General features: G+C 40.0%; 1 long non-coding RNA gene across 1 annotated transcript; it reads left to right on the top strand.

Moving 5' to 3' along the window:
- Positions 1-496: 496 nt before the first annotated feature.
- LOC137501882 (uncharacterized) lies at positions 497-1,194 on the top strand. Its single transcript, XR_011018670.1, has 3 exons — positions 497-715; positions 807-1,014; positions 1,108-1,194. It is a non-coding gene; the product is annotated as an uncharacterized lncRNA (long non-coding RNA).
- Positions 1,195-19,916: the final 18,722 nt, after the last annotated feature.

Genomic DNA, 19,916 nt, shown 5'->3' with positions numbered 1-19,916 from the left:
GTGTATTGCCGAACTTACGGCTAAAGCATAGTTCGCTCTCCAGTGAAACCGAGGGGCTTCTCATTGCTGTCAAAGACCGTGTCATAGCTACAAGGAACTACAGAAGACATACTTAATAATAATAAAATAATCTTACTGGCTTTACGTCCCACTAACTACATTTACGGTTTTCGCAGACGCCGAGATGCCTGAATTTAGCCACGCAAAAGTTCTTTTTTACGTGCCAGTAAATCTACCGACACAAGACTGAAGTCTTTGAGCACCTTTAAATACCACCGAACTGAGCCAGTCAGACCGGCTAAGACATATTTCAGAAGAGAATGCATCAGCTGAATGATAACGCAGATGCACCTCAGCGCTAGAAACCATCTATGATATAAATGATGGCTGCCCCGCGCTTGTGGAGTACACTAAGAGGCCAGAGGCTTAGCCAGGAGTGGGCGGGGTGGGGGTACTGCGAGTTAGAACACACCACCGAGCACAGAATAACATAGAGATGGCAATGTGACGTCTGAGTTGAAGTCAGTGGACAAAAGCGGCCGCCATGTTGTTTGTACCAAAACATTGGAGACCAGTTAGTGTAACTAAGTGAACAGTGCACCACGTGTGAAGTAAATAAAGGAAGTTTGTGTTATGGTTTTAAAATGCCGACTTGTGTAGCGTATGGATGTGCAAACAGAGCTTCAAAGAAAATACCAGGGATAACTTTTCACAGGTAAGCAATATGTCTTTGCGAATATTCAGTGCCGAATTGTTTTCCCCTTGCACATGCAGTATAGGTTAAGAAGCCCCTTTATCATTTACAGTTTTCCTAAAGATAATGAACGACGGAAGAAATGGATAAGAGCTATACGAAGGGAAAATTGGTCCCCCACACCTTTCAGCACTATATGTTCAGCTCACTTTACTGAACGTGATTTTGATCGTACTTCATTGTGTGTCGTAAGACTGAGGGAATGGGCTGTGCCATCTGTGTTTGCTGCTTTCCCAAAGTACCTACAAATACAATCAAAGGTTAGTTTCTCTTCATTTTAGCATTTGATTGAGAAATATGTCGAAATACATATTTATAGAGTAAGCCTACTATTTCTTAAATTTATTTCACAGGAGAGAAGGGTCCTTAAAATCATAAAGACTGTGGAAACGCCTTCATTAGACTCCTCTACAGCTGTCCAGGAAGTACCTGTTGTGGAAAAATCTATCTGTAATAAAAGTGCAGAAACGTGTTTTAGTGCTCAAATAGATCATATGAAAACCAAAGAAATTGCGTACAGAAAGAAAATAAAATTATTGCACCAGAAAAAGAGGCGAATGAAGAAAAAGGTGGCTGAATTAAGTACTGTTGTAGATAGTCTTAAAAAGAAGGCTCTGATAGATAATGAATACTGTGAAATGTTAAGTGGTTTGTCAGATACCTCACTGTGTTTGTATAAACGACAACAAGATAAGGCTTCATGTAACAAAGTGCAAAAGTTGTATGATGAGAAGTTAAAAGCATTTGCCATTACTCTTCACTTTCTTTCTCCAAAGGCATATTCATTTGTGAGAAACACTTTTGACACTTGTCTTCCACACCCTAGAACATTATCTCGATGGTATCAAAGTGTAGATGCTAATCCTGGGTTCTGTGCTGAAGCTTTTCAGGTACTTAAATCATACACAGGCACTAAGATTTGTGCTCCTTTATTTGATTCCATGGCTATAAGGAAACATTTGGAATGGGATGGCAAAAAATTTCATGGGTCTGTAAATGTTGGGATTAATAATGAAGATGACACAGCACCATAAGCTTCAGAAGCCTTAGTTTTTCACTTAGTATTTGTGAACAATTCCTGGAAGATTCCTTTAGGATACTTTTTTGTGCACGGCATAAAAGCTGCACAAATAAGTGCTCTTACAGAACAGTGTTTGACATTGCTACATGATTCTGGTGTGACAGTGACTTCATTGACTTGTGATGGTGCTGCAACAAATATTGCTTCAGCTGAAAACCTGGGTTGTAACTTCGATGTAAATAACATGGTTACTCATTTCCTCCACCCAGTTACCAAACAGCCAGTTTATTTCTTTCCGGATGCTTGTCACATGTTGAAATTGGTTAGGAATACTTTAGGTGACAAGAAATACTTACGTAATGGGTCAGGTGAGGTAACAGAGTGGAATTTTATTGAGATGTTGAACGAGTTGCAACAAAAGGAAGGTATGCATCTAGGGTACAAAGTCAGGAATTCACACATACATTATAAGAAAGTGAAAATGAAGGTCAAATTAGCTGCACAAGTTTTAAGTCAGTCTGTTTGTGATGCTCTGCTGTATTGTTCAAGTAAACACATTGAAGGTTTCCAGGGTTGTGAGGCTACAGCAGAATTTATACAGATATTTAACATTCTCTTTGATGTTCTAAATTCTAGGAGTATAAGGGGTAAATACTTTAAGAAAGCTCTGAATTTACAGAATATTTCTGAAATCAAAGATTTCCTTTTGAGGGCCAAACAGTATATTATGCAGCTACAGGAGGGATTCAGTAACAAGCCCATGTACTTATCCACCAGAAAGACAGGATTTTTGGGGTTTCTAATTGATATTGAGAGCACCATTTCAATGTATGATTTCTTTGTTGGGGACTCATCAGAAAACTTTCCACTAAAGTATTTTCCTTTGTATAAAGTAAGTCAAGACCATCTTGAGAGACTGTTTAGTTATATTAGATCTCAGGGTGGACATAATAATAACCCCACTGCCAGGCAATTCACTGCTGCATTGAAGAAAATATTAATTAGTCCTGAGTTACATGAATCCAGAAATGGCAATGCTCTCCCACTGGACAAAATCAGTATTTTGACTGCTCAGAACAAGTCACCTGAGGATGTGATAAATGCATCATTCCCTAAAGCAAGAATGCTCGAGTATTCATCTGAGGTATTGTCCCAAACATCTCCTCAACATTGCCTTCTGGATCATGACTATATTGCATTACCTGGAAAAACAAACTACAATGACATGACATGGGACATCTCTGAGTACATTGCAGGGTTTGTAGTCAGGAGTTTAGAAAGTAAGATTCTATGTCCAGAATGTCTCAGCATCCTTATAGACACTAGTGACAAGTTAAATGGCCTTATTTCAGTCAAATTTAGGGGTGGTTTAATGAAACCATCACGAGATGTTTGCAAAATTTGTAAATTTTGTGAAATTGCGTTCAGGCAAAGTATGAGTATTAGGGATATTAAAGTTCCTTCTGCTCAGAGTTCATTTAAGGTCAAGCATCTGGTTTGTCATTTGCTATGGGCTTTACGTCGCACCGACACAGATAGGTCTTATGGCGACGATAGGATAGGAAAGGCCTAGGAGTTGGAAGGAAGCGGCCGTGGCCTTCATTAAGGTACAGCCCCAGCATTTGCCTGGTGTGAAAATGGGAAACAACGGAAAACCATTTTCAGGGCTGCCGATAGTGGGAATCGAACCTACTATCTCCCGGATGCAAGCTCACAGCCGCGCGCCTCTACGCGCCATCTGGTTTGTAAAGTGTTACAAGAGTGCATAGGAACTAACATTTTTGAGGATATTAAAAGCCATTATCTTGACCAGGAACTTGAAACTAATCATTTCCCATTGTTAATTGAAGCAATTGCCAACAAATATTTGACCATAAGGTTTCACCACTTTTGTAGAAACTACAATGATCAAATGCATCCCTCTCAAATTCGCCAACATTTCACCAAACTGATATTGTTTTCTGGACAATAGGAAAAAAATGAATTCCTTGTCTACTGGTATGCGACACACATACTGAAATATACTTGATCAGAATGTATTTTGTGTGTTCTGACTACTAAAATATTAGGCCTAGTCATGTGCACATTATTTTATATAATGTGAATGTCATTCAAAGTGTTATTTTTGTGGGTGTTTTATGTACCTTATTTTATCGCACTTGTTGTCCATAAAGCTATATAGTTATTCCATTACATTACAAAATAGCCTACTCCTTGAGATGAATTAATTTCATCAAATGTACTAATGTTAAAATATTTATCTATTTTTTGATATGATTTACTTGGCTGAACAATTCTGTAATAATTAGGCCTATTTACCTCATACTGCTCTTCCAAGATATTTTTATTATTGACTGTGTATTTATTTATAGGCCTACAGACTTTGTATATTTTTATTGTGTGTGATATTCTTTGTGGATGTCTACTGTATATGGTATCTACGGTATATAAATATTCTTTCTCTAAAATGGGTCTTTATGAAAATGTTACATTATTTTTAGCTGCACATTGCAATCAACAAATTAATTTAAAAACCACCTAATCCATACTTTATCCAAAGTATCCTTTGTGCATGGCATAAAAGCTGCACAAATAAGTGCTCTTACAGAACAGTGTTTGACATTGCTGCATGATTCTGGTGTGACAGTAACTTCATTGACTTGTGATGGTGCTGCAACAAATATTGCTTCAGCTGAAAACCTGGGTTGCAACTTAGATGTAAGTAACATGGTTACTCATTTCCTCCACCCAGTTACCAAACAGCCAGTTTATTTTTTTCTGGATGCTGCCACATGTTGAAATTGGTTAGGAATACTTTAGGTGACAGGAAATACTTATGTAATGGGTCAGGTGAGGTTATAGAGTGGAATTTTATTGAGATGTTGGACGAGTTGCAACAAAAGGAAGGTATGCATCTAGAGAACAAAGTCAGGAATTCATACATACATTATAGGAAAATGAAAATGAAGGTCAAATTAGCTGCACAAGTTTTAAGTCAGTCTCTTAGTGATGCTGTACTGTATTGTTCAAGTAAACATATTGAAGGTTTCCAGGGTTGTGAGGCTACAGCAGAATTTATACAGATATTTAACATTCTCTTTGATGTTCTAAATTCTAGGAGTATAAGGGGTAAATACTTTAAGAAAGCTCTGAATTTACAGAATATTTCTGAAATCAAAGATTTCCTTTTGAGGGCCAAACAGTATATTATGCAGCTACAGGAGGGATTCAGTGACAAGCCCGTGTACTTATCTACCAGAAAGACAGGATTTTTGGGGTTTCTAATTGATATTGAGAGCACCATTTCAATGTACGATACCTTTGTAGGGTACTCATCAGAAAACTTTCCACTGAAGTATTTTCCTTTGTATAAAGTAAGTCAAGACCATCTTGAGAGACTGCTTAGTTTAGATCTCAGGGTGCACATAATAATAAACCCGCTGTTAGGCAATTCACTGCTGCATTGAAGAAAATATTAATTCGTTCTGAGTTACATGAATCCAGAAATGGCAACGCTCTCCCACTGGACAAAAATCAGTATTTTGACTGCTCAGAGCAAGTCACCTGAGGATGTGAAAAATGCATCATTCCCTAAAGCAAGAATGCTAGAGTATTCATCTGAGGTATTGTCCCAAACATCTCTTCAACATTGCCTTCTGGATCATGACTATATTGTATTACCTGGAAAAACAAACTACAATGACATAAGATGGGACATCTCTGAGTACATTGAAGGGCTTGTAGTCAGGAGTTTAGAAAGTAAGATTCTATGTCCAGAATGTCTCAGCATCCTTATAGACACTAGTGACAAGTTAAATGGCCTTATTTCAGTCAAATTTAGGGGTGGTTTAGTGAAACCATCAAGAAAGTTTTACAAAATTTGTAAATTTTGTGAAATTGCATTCAGGCAAAGTATGAGTATTAGGGATTTTAAAGTTCCTTCTGCTCAGAGTTCATTTAAGGTTAAGCATCTGGTTTGTAAAGTGTTACAAGAGTGCATAGGAACTGACATTTTTGAGGATATTAAAAGCCATTTTCTTGACCAGGAACTTGAAACTAATCATTTCCCATTGCTAATTGAAGCAATTGCCAACAAATATTTGACCATAAGGTTTCACCACTTTTGTAGAAACTACAATGATCAAATGCATCCCTCTCAAATTTGCCAACATTTTACCCAACTGGTATTGTTTTCTGGACAATAGGGAAAAATGAATTCTTTGTCTACTGGTATGCGACACACATAGTGAAATATATTTAATTAGAATGTATTTTGTGTGTTCTGACCAGTAAAATATTAGGCCTAGTCATGTGTACATTATTTTATATGATGTAAATGTCATTGAAAGTGTAATATTTGTGAGTGTTGTATGTACCTTATTTTATCTCACTTGAAGTCCATATAGTTATATAGTTATTTAAGGTATGGTTATTTTATTTCATTACATCACAACAACTATCGAGGTATCTCATTGATTCGTATACCAGGCAAAGTATTCACTGGCATCTTGGAAGGGAGGGTGCGATCAGTTGTTGAGAGGAAGTTGGATGAAAACCAGTGTGGTTTCAGAACACAGATGGGCTGTCAGGATCAGTTTTTCAGTATGTGCCAGTTACTTGAAAAATGCTACGAGAGGAATAGGCAGTTTTGTTTATATTTCATAGATCTACAGAAAGCACATGACTGGGTACCGAGTGAAAAGATGTTCGCCATACTGGAGGACTATGGAATTAAAGGTAGATTATTCAAATCAATCAAAGGCATTTATGTTGTCAATTGGGCTTCAGTGAGAATTGATGGTAGAATGAGTTCTTGGTTCAGGGTACATACAGGGGTTAGACAAGGCTGTAATCTTTCACCTTTGCTGTTCGTAGTTTACATGGATCATCTGCTGAAAGGTATAAAATTGCAGGGAGGGATTCAGTTAGGTGGAAATTTAGTAGGCCTAAGCAGTCTAGCCTATGCTGATGACTTGGTCTTAATGGCAGATAGTGCCGAAAGCCTGCAGTATGGTATGAAAATTATCCTTGCGAAGACTAAATTGATTTACAAGTCGTCCATTTCATGACCGTATCAATGAGTATAATCAAGAAGTGAATATCGATTAGGTGGTTCTTTATATTAACTTCTTGACTAAATTGATGTCAGTAGGTAAGAAATTCAACAGAATTGAATGTCAGATTGGTGATACAAAAGTAGAACAGGTCAATAATTTCAAATATTTAGGCTGTGTTTTCTCCCAGGATGGTAATATAGTGAGATTGAATCAAGGTGTAGTAAAACTAATGCAGTGAGCTCGCAGTTGTGATCGATAGTATTCTGTAAGAAGGAAGTCAGCTCCCAGATGAAACTATCTTTACATTGGTCTGTTTTCAGACCAACTTTTCTTTACGGGAGCGAAAGCTGGGTGGACTCAGGATATCTTATTCATAAGTTAGACGTAACAGACATGAAAGTAGAGAGAATGATGGCTGGTACTAACCGGTGGAAACAATGGCAGGAGGGTACTCGGAATGAGGAGATAAAGGTTAATTTAGGAATGAACTCGAAGCTGTACGTATAAACCGGCTTCGGTGTTGGGGTCATGCGAGGCGAATGGAGGAGGATAGGTTACCTAGGAGATTAATGGACTCTGGTATGGAGGGTAAGAGAAGTAGAGGGAGACCAAGACGACGATGGTTAGACTCGGTTTCTAACGATTTAAAGATAAGAGGTATAGAACTAAACGAGGCCACAGTACTAGTTGCAAATAGAGGATTGTCGCGACGTTTAGTACATTCACAGAGGCTTGCAGACTGAACGCTGAAAGGCATAAGTCTATAATGATAATGTATGTGTGTATACATTACAAAATAATCCTTGAGATGACCGGCTCCATGGCTAAATGGTTAGCGTGCTGGCCTTTGGTCACAGGGGTCCCGGGTTCGATTCCCGGCAGGGTCGGGAATTTTAACCATAATTGGTTAATTCCGCTGGCACGGGAGATGTGTGTATCTGTCTTCATCATAATTTCATCCTCATCACGACGTGCAGGTCGCCTATAGGCGTCAATTCAAAAGACCTGCACCTGGCGAGCCGAACTTGTCCTCGGACACTCTTGGTACTAAAAGCCATACGCCAATTCCATTTCAATCCTTGAGATGAATGAATTAATTTCATCAAGTGTACTAATGAGAAATATTTCCCTGTTTTTGATATGATTTACTTGGCTCAGCAATTCTATAATGATTAGGCCTATTTACCTCATACTTCTGGTCTTCCAGGATATCTTTATTATTGACCGTGTATTATTTTGTTTATAGTCCTACAGACTGTGTATATTTTTATTGGGTATGATATTATGTGTGGATGTATACTGTATATGGTATCTCTAAAAGAGGTCTTTATGAAAATGTTCCATTATTTTTAGCTGCACCTTGCAATCGGCGATTCGTTTGAGCTGAATACAATCTGATATAATAACAGGCTATTTGTGCTCATATTTCCGAATTTTTAACTACCATTACTGCGATTAAAACAGTGTTCTGGATTGTCCCGTGCTTATAATTATGACTAAGGCGCTTTTCTACTGCGTTAGATATGTTAACCAATGAAATAATGTTACAGAAATCTTTTAAAATGACAGACTCTGATAGGAATTAACGTGACTCGGATAAGAATTAACTAACACTGCGGGTAATACCAACATGGCGATGCGCGCAAAACTCGGCTTCAGCGAGCCAATGCGTTGCGGTAGGCATTGCCATCTCTATGTTATTCTGTGCTCGGTGGAACACACCCCAACTCCAGAATTTTACAAAAGATAATAGACGTAAACTGACAATAAACAAGTGAAAGTCTACTCAGTGGGTTGGCTCTTTCGATCATTCACAGATATATCATTGTAAAACTAACAGATTTCTTGAATTTATTTTCTAATAAGCCTAAAAATCTGGACTTAGGATTGTAATCTGAACACTGTAAAACTGCTGACCTTGATTTTGGTACTGTAATATAAGATTTTGTAGTGTACCAGTACTGTAATCATTAGGTTATGCGTATTTCACCTGTTCAGTGTCATTATAACAACACTCATGTACGCGCCCATCACAGAGGTACAACCACCTTCATTATGTCCTATCATAACACACACACACAAACACTCCGGTCGATCCTGGCTATGCTACTGTAAAATACACAATGATGCAGCCAAACCACTGATCCCTATACATGGATGGCTGGTAGCTCGGGTAGCAGTAAGCCGAATATAAGATGACTGGCGTAGTAAGATGGCAGCGAGCGCACGGTGCAGTAGACCACGAGGAGCGCGCTTGCTTTGTTTATGCTTAGTTCAGTGACGCCAAGTCTCCTGATTGTAGTTCTACGGGTGTTCTGTGCTGTTTTATTGCAATACCTCACTCATTTACAAAGGAATTAAGATATACACCAATGAAAAATCACTAGTTTAGATATTTCACTCTCTGAATTGAAACCATATTCTGCATGTTAGTAAAATATAAACAAACAAGGGAGCCATGCTTGTACCAATACGATTAACACAAATACGAATTCCTAAATGTAAATAATACAAATACATAATATATTTAAACTATCAAAGTATTCATGTGTGGCAGATATAAATTGAATACTATTTTGGAAGAGGTACAACATTCTGTCCGTCAGTTCAAATAATTAATTAATGTTATTTGCTTTACGTCCCACTATCTACGTTTACGGTCTTCGGAGACGCCGAGGTGCCGGAATTTATTACCGCAGGAGTTCTTTAACGTGCCAGTAAATCTACCGACAAGAGGCTGTCGTATTTGAGCACCGGACTGAGCCAGGATCGTCAGTTCAAATTACAATATTTCCTAACATAACGTAATTGTATTGATTACGTAGTGAACAAGTGACTGTTAGCATGCCGAAGTGTACTTCTACGGCAAATACGCGGCGTAATGCTTGAATATCCAGCGAAAAACACACAGTAAACTATCATTATGCCGTTACAGGAGAAGTAAGTGTGGTTCTGGGCTTTTATATGTCTTACGGGCTCATATTAAATGGCTTCTACAAGCTTTAAACAAGCCGGAATTACTAAAATAAAAATATTTTCTGAAAGAGGAAGAATATGGCTATTTTTGTGTGAATAAAAAGAAAAACCAAGGTTTTGGCTCAAAGTACGAAAAATTCAGTCATACCTCCCCTTAAGAATGCATAATTTCGTAGCACAGATATATATATATATATATAAAATTTACAGCAATGTTTCCAGAAACTGTTTTTTCACTCGTATTGTATTATTGATCGCTAACTGCATGTATTCAGCACTGAAGTTAATATTTGTCGGCCGTTATTATACACTCATTTTTATTGCTGTCCCGGAGATTTACTGACCTCGGAATGACGTGTCGGTGTTCCCAATGTCCTTATGCTTTGAGTGAACATGTCCCTATATTTTTAATAATTCCAATGCGCCATTAATTGCGATTTAAAGTTGATTATATTATCATTGCTTCCTCATAAGGAGAGCTCTAGGGTGGGTACACCAGCATGGCGAACCGCGCGCTCAACTTGGCGTACTTTCTCCTGCAGCGGAGAGCTGCCATCAGCGATCCATGTATAGAGATCAGTGAGCCAAACACCCGCAACAAGTATTTGCAGTAGCATGTGGACTCCTATAATTCAGCGTGGTGCATTACAACTATACGCAATCCAACGTGCTTGGAAAAGAGGAACACAAAATGTACTGGTACAGAACTCTTAACTGTCTTCACCAAAAAACGGACACAGCGCTCCATCTCAGGCAGGTAAAGGAGCAGGGTATGCGCTGCTTGCACGGCCTCCTGTAGTGCAAACGCCAAGCAACTGCATAAACGCCAAGAAGAAGAAAAGAAGAAGAAGAAAAATGTTATTTGTTTTTACGTCCCACTAACTACTTTTACGGTTTTCGGAGAGAAGAATAAGAAGAATTTTATTTGTTTTTACGTCCCACTAACTACTTTTACGGTTTTCTGAGAAGAGAAGAAAAAGATGAAGAAGAAGCAAGAGTAGCATAACAGAAAGAACGATGACAGCTAGGTCATTACTTTGGGTTGCCGAATATCAGTTTTAAACCACTGAAAGTAACGAGCACTGTAACACAGTTTGATCGCTTTCTCGCCTGAGGTAGAATGCACACCGTTTCGGTTCCCATTCGGATTAATGGCATTACACGATCACTTTTAACCACTTCCCCTCCGGCCTTGAACTGTTCTTAAATGCTGTACGCGATCGATGCTCTGACAGAAAGTGACCTTCCACTTAAAAGGTTGCCCACAGCTCCAGATAACCACGACTCATCAGAAGGAACGAGAAGTCCACTACTCTCGGATAGACTCCAAAGCCTCCCTGTAGAATAAATAACGTTTCAATTAATCCTTTTCCTCAGTCGTTTTTCTTAACTATTGTCTAAATTCAATTAACAGACATGTTGCAATACGTTCCAAAACTGGACCACCAAATTTCGGATAGCAGTATGTCATTAATGAGTAGAGTCCGGATTATTAGGTACTGATAGGTTAGAATGCAAACTTGCTTAAGCCACTAACAAGTATATCCTACACTGTACAACGGTTATGCTATGAGATTTGCATAGATATTAGGGGTACAGCCTATAGAACTCCTTGAATTTATGCTACTCTTCCTACATTGTAGTATAACGGGTTGCATGACACATCCTACAAACCAAATTACTTTGCATTCTAATCTATTACCACCTACAAATCCGAGGTATACTAATGACAGTAACATAAACAGGATTAAAGTTATGAGCTACACTGACTGACAGAGCAAATGCAACACCAAGAAGGAGTGGTCAGAACTTTATGCCAATTGCAGGGTAGACTGACGTCACTGAGGTATGCTCATGATGTGAAATGCGCCGCTGTGCTGCGCACGTAGCGAACGATAAATGGGACACGGCGTTGGCGAATGGCCCACTTCGTACCGTGATTTCTCAGCCGACAGTCATTGTAGAACGTGTTGTCGTGTGCCACAGGACACGTGTATAGCTAAGAATGCCAGGCCGCCGTCAACGGAGGCATTTCCAGCAGACAGACGACTTTACGAGGGGTATGGTGATCGGGCTGAGAAGGGCAGGTTGGTCGCTTCGTCAAATCGCAGCCGATACCCATAGGGATGTGTCCACGGTGCAGCGCCTGTGGCGAAGATGGTTGGCGCAGGGACATGTGGCACGTGCGAGGGGTCCAGGCGCAGCCCGAGTGACGTCAGCACGCGAGGATCGGCGCATCCGCCGCCAAGCGGTGGCAGCCCCGCACGCCACGTCAACCGCCATTCTTCAGCATGTGCAAGACACCCTGGCTGTTCCAATATCGACCAGAACAATTTCCCGTCGATTGCTTGAAGGAGGCCTGCACTCCCGGCGTCCGCTCAGAAGACTACCATTGACTCCACAGCATAGACGTGCACGCCTGGCATGGTGCCGGGCTAGAGCGACTTGGATGAGGGAATGGCGGAACGTCGTGTTCTCCGATGAGTCACGCTTCTGTTCTGTCAGTGATAGTCACCGCAGACGAGTGTGGCGTCGGCGTGGAGAAAGGTCAAATCCGGCAGTAACTGTGGAGCGCCCTACCGCTAGACAACGCGGCATCATGGTTTGGGGCGCTATTGCGTATGATTCCACGTCACCTCTAGTGCGTATTCAAGGCACGTTAAATGCCCACCGCTACGTGCAGCATGTGCTGCGGCCGGTGGCACTCCCGTACCTTCAGGGGCTGCCCAATGCTCTGTTTCAGCAGGATAATGCCCGCCCACACGCTGCTCGCATCTTCCAACAGGCTCTACGAGGTGTACAGATGCTTCCGTGGCCAGCGTACTCTCCGGATCTCTCACCAGTCGAACACGTGTGGGATCTCATTGGACGCCGTTTGCAAACTCTGCCCCAGCCTCGTACGGACGACCAACTGTGGCAAATGGTTGACAGAGAATGGAGAACCATCCCTCAGGACACCATCCGCACTCTTATTGACTCTGTACCTCGACGTGTTTCTGCGTGCATCGCCGCTCGCGGTGGTCCTACATCCTACTGAGTCGATGCCGTGCGCATTGTGTAACCTGCATATCGGTTTGAAATAAACATCAATTATTCTTCCGTGCCGACTCTGTTTTTTCCCCAACTTTCATCCCTTTCGAACCACTCCTCCTTGGTGTTGCATTTGCTCTGTCAGTCAGTGTATTTGAAACTTAACGAAAGAATTCAATTAACCTTATATGTATTTATTTCACTCAAATAATCCTACCAACTTATATGTCCGGGAAGGAGATGCCTTCCCTGATACATTTGTGCGAGAACATGAAACGAGAATTAGTGCCTATGCTTGGACAGTTATAGTGTACTGCTTTCTTGCAGAACCATGTATTTTATCACGACAAAAACAGTTCCTTGACGTTACTGTCGTACATATTATGATACGGTTTCCCTCAATATAAAATGAGCTATGTATATTCAACGATAACAGCCCTGGAATCTGTAAATTCCACCTTTCTCCGGCGAGATATGTGGTTTGTGAGATACCGTTATCGGTGCGCCTCATCGCGCTCCTCTGTCGGTCTGTAATAATTTAACAAATTTAATTTTAAGACTTATTGAAAGCGGATTAATTTTCGTTGAATGTGGATTAACTTTTGTGGAGTATATTTAAATTTGTGTTCTCTAAGTATGAGGGTGGCCAGGGTTCAAGACTACCAAAGTTGGCTTACACAGTAATTACCTGTGTGTTGGTCTTGTGGCAGTCCTGGATGGTCGCCCATCCAGGTACTGACCACAACCTTAATGTTACTTATGGCCTAATAATAATGTTATTTGCTTTACGTCCCACTAACTACTTTTTCGGTCTTCGGAGACGTACTTATGGTCTAGTAATGGGACTATTAATATACAGGTGGTATTGCGCAACTTATTTATAAATAAGTATCTGCGGGTGGATTAATGGTGGTTTGAAAAACAGCATTTGTGTAATTATAGCTTGTGACACACCGCCTCGGCCGAAACCAAAGTTTCCAGTCCTCCTTTGCTTTAGGTTGGAAGTGAGGAAGTGTGAACGTTTCTGTTTTTCTGGTGGGATCGTTTCTTGGTGTGGGGTGGGGTAGGGTTTAGTGCAGGATGAGTTGTCTGCTTGGCTGGTGGGTAACATAGGCGGGCCTTGGAACGAGAATAACTGTGGAAGAAGTATATGTAGGAGGGTGGATGTGTCTTGACTGGGCTGGTGGGTGTGTACGTTGGTGGGAAGACCACGGTTTGAGGGTGGTGGGATTTTAAGGTGGGGGAGGTTGTGTGTGCGTGTTTAGGTGTTGAGCACTCCTGTAGTGAGTTCTAATTGCCCTTTTAAGAAAAGGCTGCCAGGGAATGAGGCGAGGCGGAGTGATTACCGTGGCAGTTCGCACACCTCGCACGGTTAGAATCGCCACATCTGTTGCACCGGTTGGGTTCTGAGCAAGCTTCTGCAGAGTGGTTGAATGTGAGACAATTAAAGCATTGTGCGGTGAGTGTGGGTCTGGTGGGTGTGCGGGTTTGAGTTGTTGTTATGGGGGAGTTCACTTTGACAAAGATGCATGATGCTATCTCACTGCCACATACGGAAATCAATGTTTAGATGAGGGTGGGCTCTTTTTCTGGCCGGCTTGTTCGCCTAACCTTAACTTTGATTAACTTAAAGAAGTCGCTAATTTATCAAAATCCTGTTGACCCAGAAGAACACGTAGCATATGCAGACACGCAACAGAACAGTGGCATGCCAGGTGTCCTTGACAAGTAAGAGTATGGCCTGTCGGTGTGCCTTTTCCCGGAGTCAATACACGTCACTTCCAGGACCACTGTAATGATAGCTAGTTTAAGAGGGTCAAGCTTTACAAATGTTTTAACTTGCAGTTGAACATTACAAAATATTAAAATCATTCCGGAATGACGGTTTTCATTTTACAAAGGTAAAATTACGGTATCCTCCTAATTCAATACATCATATAATTCCACTATTAGATGGAGTAATCAAATACAAACATGTTTCGACTCGTTTGAGTCATCTTCAGAGAAAGGAGGGGGGGGGAAAGGTTGAATTAATTTACATAACTTAATACAAGCTAAAAATTTGTCAAAAAATATAATGAAGGAACAAATGAAACAAAGAAAGATAGACATGACGGAAATAAAAACAGCACGATATACTGTACAGTATTTCCATCATTATATGGAGCTAAAAAAACAACTCGCTGCGATGAAATACAGTGAAAACAGGGGTTAATTCAAAACATAATTGAATCTAAAAAGTGTGTTAACCTACGAACAAAAGAAATTAAGACAAATTATACCGATGGAAACGGCCAATAAGTTCACATACCAAGGTTGCGGACCTCTTAGTTTACAAAATTTTGGATTACCACAATTCAAAACAGGATGAAATCACTGCGTAAAAATTCATGCCGAAAGTCTACCTTTGTAGAAACACCATCACATCGAATGGCTAGAAGGCGAGCGGGAGCGAAAAAGTTTGAGAAACCAAGCCTGAGAAAACGTGCAGGCGAAATGTATGTGACAAGTGATGGAAAAACGCCGATGAAATTTAAAACTTTAGAACAGCAGCATTCTCAATATCTTCTCCATCTAGCGGTCCCGTTCACGATTATTATTTCACAAAGTTGGCTGGTTTGTGTGCATTATTTTAAAAGGTCGGGATGGCCGCAACGAAAATTGAGAAGCTGTGTTAGAGAAGATGACAGATGCATGGTAACTGTAAGTGACCTAGTGGAAACCGACAATGAAGTTCTAATCTATAATGAAAAAAAATGAGGTTGTGTGAGAAACTTGGGCTGAGAAGTAAAAATTGTAAAATGGGTGTGAAGAAAGCTTTAAATTTACGGTGTTTAGAAGGTGGTTGTCCTCTCAAAACGGCCTGACCTTCTCAAAGTACGGTTCCGTTCGTATGATCGAGTCTATTGTTGGCACAGCTGAGTTTGCGAGGATGGAAGGAGTAGAATTATGATTATCCTTATTATTTCCGGCTGCATGGCTAAATGGTTAGTGCGCTGGCTTTTAGTACAGGGGTCCCAGTTTCGATTCCCGGCCGGGTCGGGGATTTTAACCTGCATTGGTTAACTCCAACGGCTCGGGGATGGGTGTGTGTGTGCCGTATTCAGCATTAGAATTTATCGTAGGTAGGGCCCCATCCTCACAGACGCGCATGTCGCCTGAAAGGCGTCAACTCGGAAGACCTGCACCAGGCTTCTTCGGAGGCTACACGCATTTCCTCAGCCTTTTTCCAGTCATTGGACCGGGTCAGGAATGGAATGAATGAACCCCCATCTAGCGGCGAGGAAAGGAATTGTGCCGGCTGCCGAAGCCTGTCGCACTCCTCTGGGGCAATGATTAATTACTGACAGATGAAATGAAATGATACTGGAGAGTGTTGCTAGAATAAAATCTGACAGGGAAAACCAGAGTAGGCGGGTAAATACCTACCTCGCCACTGCTTCGTCCAGCACAAATCTCATATGGAGTGACCGGGATTTGAACCACCGAACCCAGCGGTGAGAGGCCGGCGCGCTACCACCTGAGCCACGGAGGCTCACTAGCCACACACCATTATTATTACTATTTTTATTAATATCATTATGGTGGGTTTGAACCACACTGCCGGCAGCCCTGAGGATGGTTTTCCGTGCTTTCCATTTTCACACTGCCTGGAATTGTACTTTAATTACAGCCACCGTTGCTTCCTTATTAGTCCCAGCGCCAGCCCTGTCCTACCTCATCATCACATTAAGATCTGTCTGAATCGGTAGCAGTTAAAATCAATTTAGATAAATCAGCCAAACGCTATAACTGCTACTAAACCGGTCTGATGGAGAGTCAGTGTAGTCAGGTAAAGTGCACTTACCTTACCAACAGAACCACTGTAGTTGTTAAAACTACATAATAAACATAACGTTGAATTTAAATAATTTTTAGTGGACGAAGAAACTGGAAACAACACTAAAAATAGAATTGTTGTACACTGCGTTGTGTTTTACTCAACGCTTATTTGCAGAGCTTGCAAACTTAAACATAGGAGCCCACCAAAGACCACATTTCAGTAAACATCATAAATCCCTGTCTAATATTGAAAGCGGACGGTATTTCTAATGAAATGGGGCATGCTTGCAAGTTATCCAAAAATAGCTCCCAAGTGCATGCACCATCAGGAATCAACAATTAAATTTAGCTCGCTCTGCAGGGAGAAGGAATCAGCCCAACCCATCATTAAAAGTCCATTAAATACACGTCTCTATGAATAACAAACTAAGTGATAGAAAGCAAGGACGGCAGCTTCTCTTTCTGCCTTGCCTCGAGAGGTCATTACACTACGTTCGATAAGTTTATAATTCTCTGTGCCCATTACTGTCTTATTTGAAGTGAGTAACTATTACTCAGATTTAAAAAAAGACTGAAAGGATAAAGGTAGAAAGTTTTAAAAGTAAACAAACTGAACATATAAAAAGCATTCCAAAGAAGTTAAACAATTTGTAATAAAATATCGCAAATTTCAGTCGTTCAGTTGCAAAACTCATGTCCGTAGGAACTAACCTTTCAGAAAACCAAGAAAAAGCTATTATTTTGTAATTAATAAAGGTAAGTGATTCAGTTTTGTAAAAAAATATAAATATTATTGCATAAAATGAATTTAATTGCAAAGCCCGTATTGTCGATAGTTTACATTTTTAAGGATACAATCATTCTTTTTAAAATTAGGGTGACATTAAGAAATGTCGGGACATGTTTCGTCCTTCCTTCTGGACATCACCAGCCAAATATTATTATAAGTTAACTATAAAATAAAATAAAAACTTAAAATGTAAGTAACATACATGATAATTTTAACTTGACGTATTCGGTAACCCGAATCGTATTTTAATGTGTATTTGTGACTTTGTCTATTTTAATTATCTTATAAGAATTTTCGGCTGATGATGTCCAAAAAGAAGAACGAAACATGTCCCAACACTTGTTGTCACCCTGATTAAACAATTTTTTAGTCTTTTAATAGTGGAACCTTTGATTGTATCGTTGAAAATATTACCCTTACCATACCACAAAAACCTCAAGAAACCTTTAAAACGGGTGTTTTCTTGGATAAGTGTTTGGAGACAACGTGTTTTGCAGCTGATTTAAGGCGTTAGCAGTTCTTGGAGCAGCATTTATAGTGATATGTTCAAGTTTATGGTGAAATTAGTTTGTGTTATAAACAATGAGCCTCCATGGCTCAGGCGGCAACGTGCCGGCCTCTCACCGCTGGGTTCCGTGATTCAAATCCCGGTTACTCCATGTGAGATGTGTGCTGGACAGGTGGGACTGGTTTTTCTCCGGTACTCCGGTTTTCCCTGTCATCTTTCATTCCAGAGACACTCTCCAATAACATTTAATTTCACCTGTCACTCATTAAGCATTGCCCCAGAGGAGTGCGACAAACTTCGGCAGCCGGAACAATTCCTATCCTCGCCGCTAGATGGGGCTTCATTAATTCGTTCGTTCCATTCCTGACCCGGTCGAATGACTGGACATAGGTTGTGGATTTCATTATAAACAGTGTGGAGTTGTTACCCTCATGAAATCAGTATTCATGGGTATAATAATAACATTCATAAAAAAATCTTTATGATATTTTAGCGGTCGTTTTTTTTTTAATTTTAGGATCATATATCAAATGGTGTATTCGCTGGAAAAACATTATAAGCTCCTCACCGATCACACAGTTATATTATTAGTCCTTTACTTTTTCCCACGAAATCTTCCAATCCGAATCATGATCTGGTATCCCGTGGCTAAATATTCGTTGAAGATCAATGTATTGAAGGAAGCGAGATTTAAGTTTTGTCATCCAACCTTTCCTATTCGCGGCCCCGTATCAAGAAACGGCAATATCAGCTATGTACGAGAAGGATCACTCATTTTGTAAGACTAGCATGTAATGAACCACAAGACTGCTATTTCGTCATTAGAATTCACTTTGTGATGTACAATACATACACTGCACCGTTGCAATACACGTGACAAAAGGCAGGTTATGACAGACATACCGGTAATGTAATTGGCCTGGCTTTTGATACTTGACTGCTTGAATGCGTGATGTCGAATGCAAAAAAGTGGCTTTAGCGAGACGTGTGTATTGTTCTCTTCCACTTCACTGAAATTCCACATCTGCACTTTGTAGACAAATATAGCAGCAGTAACAGGTCGATAGAACAAATGTGTTTTATGTATCTTAATTACTCTAAGCAGGGGGATCGTGACACTATTCATGGAAAATGTAACAATATACTTATGGAATTGAATGGTGTGACTTTTTCTCATATTATGTTAATAGTGATATTGCGTTACGATTTAAATGGATGTTTATTTAGATGTCTCTTGAGTTAGAGTACAGTATTTTGCATCGGAATGACTCAAGACACGGTAATTTGATGTACGATCCATAGTCTTTCGTGCGGTCCAGTGTTCGAGGTCAAGGACGTCCCTTGTAAGTGCATTCTGCAAGTGTCCCTTAGGCTACAATAAATGTTTGGTGTTGAACAATATTTTGACGTCGTCTTTGTACTTCCAGGTCGTCTACCTGTACCCACTTACGTGCCCCTGCGATGACTCCTTTATAGTGCGCCTTTTAATGTTGAAAACAGTTCCTAGCAGACAAAGTAAGAGAACTCTTTCTACCAGAAACGTAAAAAATAGATAGATTTATTTATCATCAACAGGTTATTTTCCCAATTAAAGATGATTCAATAAAACATGATATACAACAAACAACTTAAATAAATACCACTAATTTCCTAAAATAATTAAATAAGTAAATAAATAAATAAAATTACGCAATTGAAGGGAAGAAGGCCCCGGAAAGGTTTCAAATTGTGAGTCTTGGATATCTCTATCAATTTTTTAAAAAATCGAAAATCACTTCCGCCTTAAATGCAGTTCCGGAAAAAAGTCTAACACTGCTTGTTTCTTTACTCGTTTTCTTTTTAAATCAAATCCTACGTAAATTAACTAATTTACATAATTCTTTTTGTAATGTGTTCCATGGTTCAATACCCTCAGGCGTTTTTAATATATATATATTAAAAAATGTCCGCGCCGAATG

This window comes from Anabrus simplex, chromosome 8 (genome assembly GCF_040414725.1).
Source record: "Anabrus simplex isolate iqAnaSimp1 chromosome 8, ASM4041472v1, whole genome shotgun sequence".
Lineage (NCBI taxonomy): Eukaryota > Metazoa > Arthropoda > Insecta > Orthoptera > Tettigoniidae > Anabrus > Anabrus simplex.
Note: the sequence above shows the minus strand (reverse complement) of the source record. Positions and strands in the feature narration are given on the sequence as shown.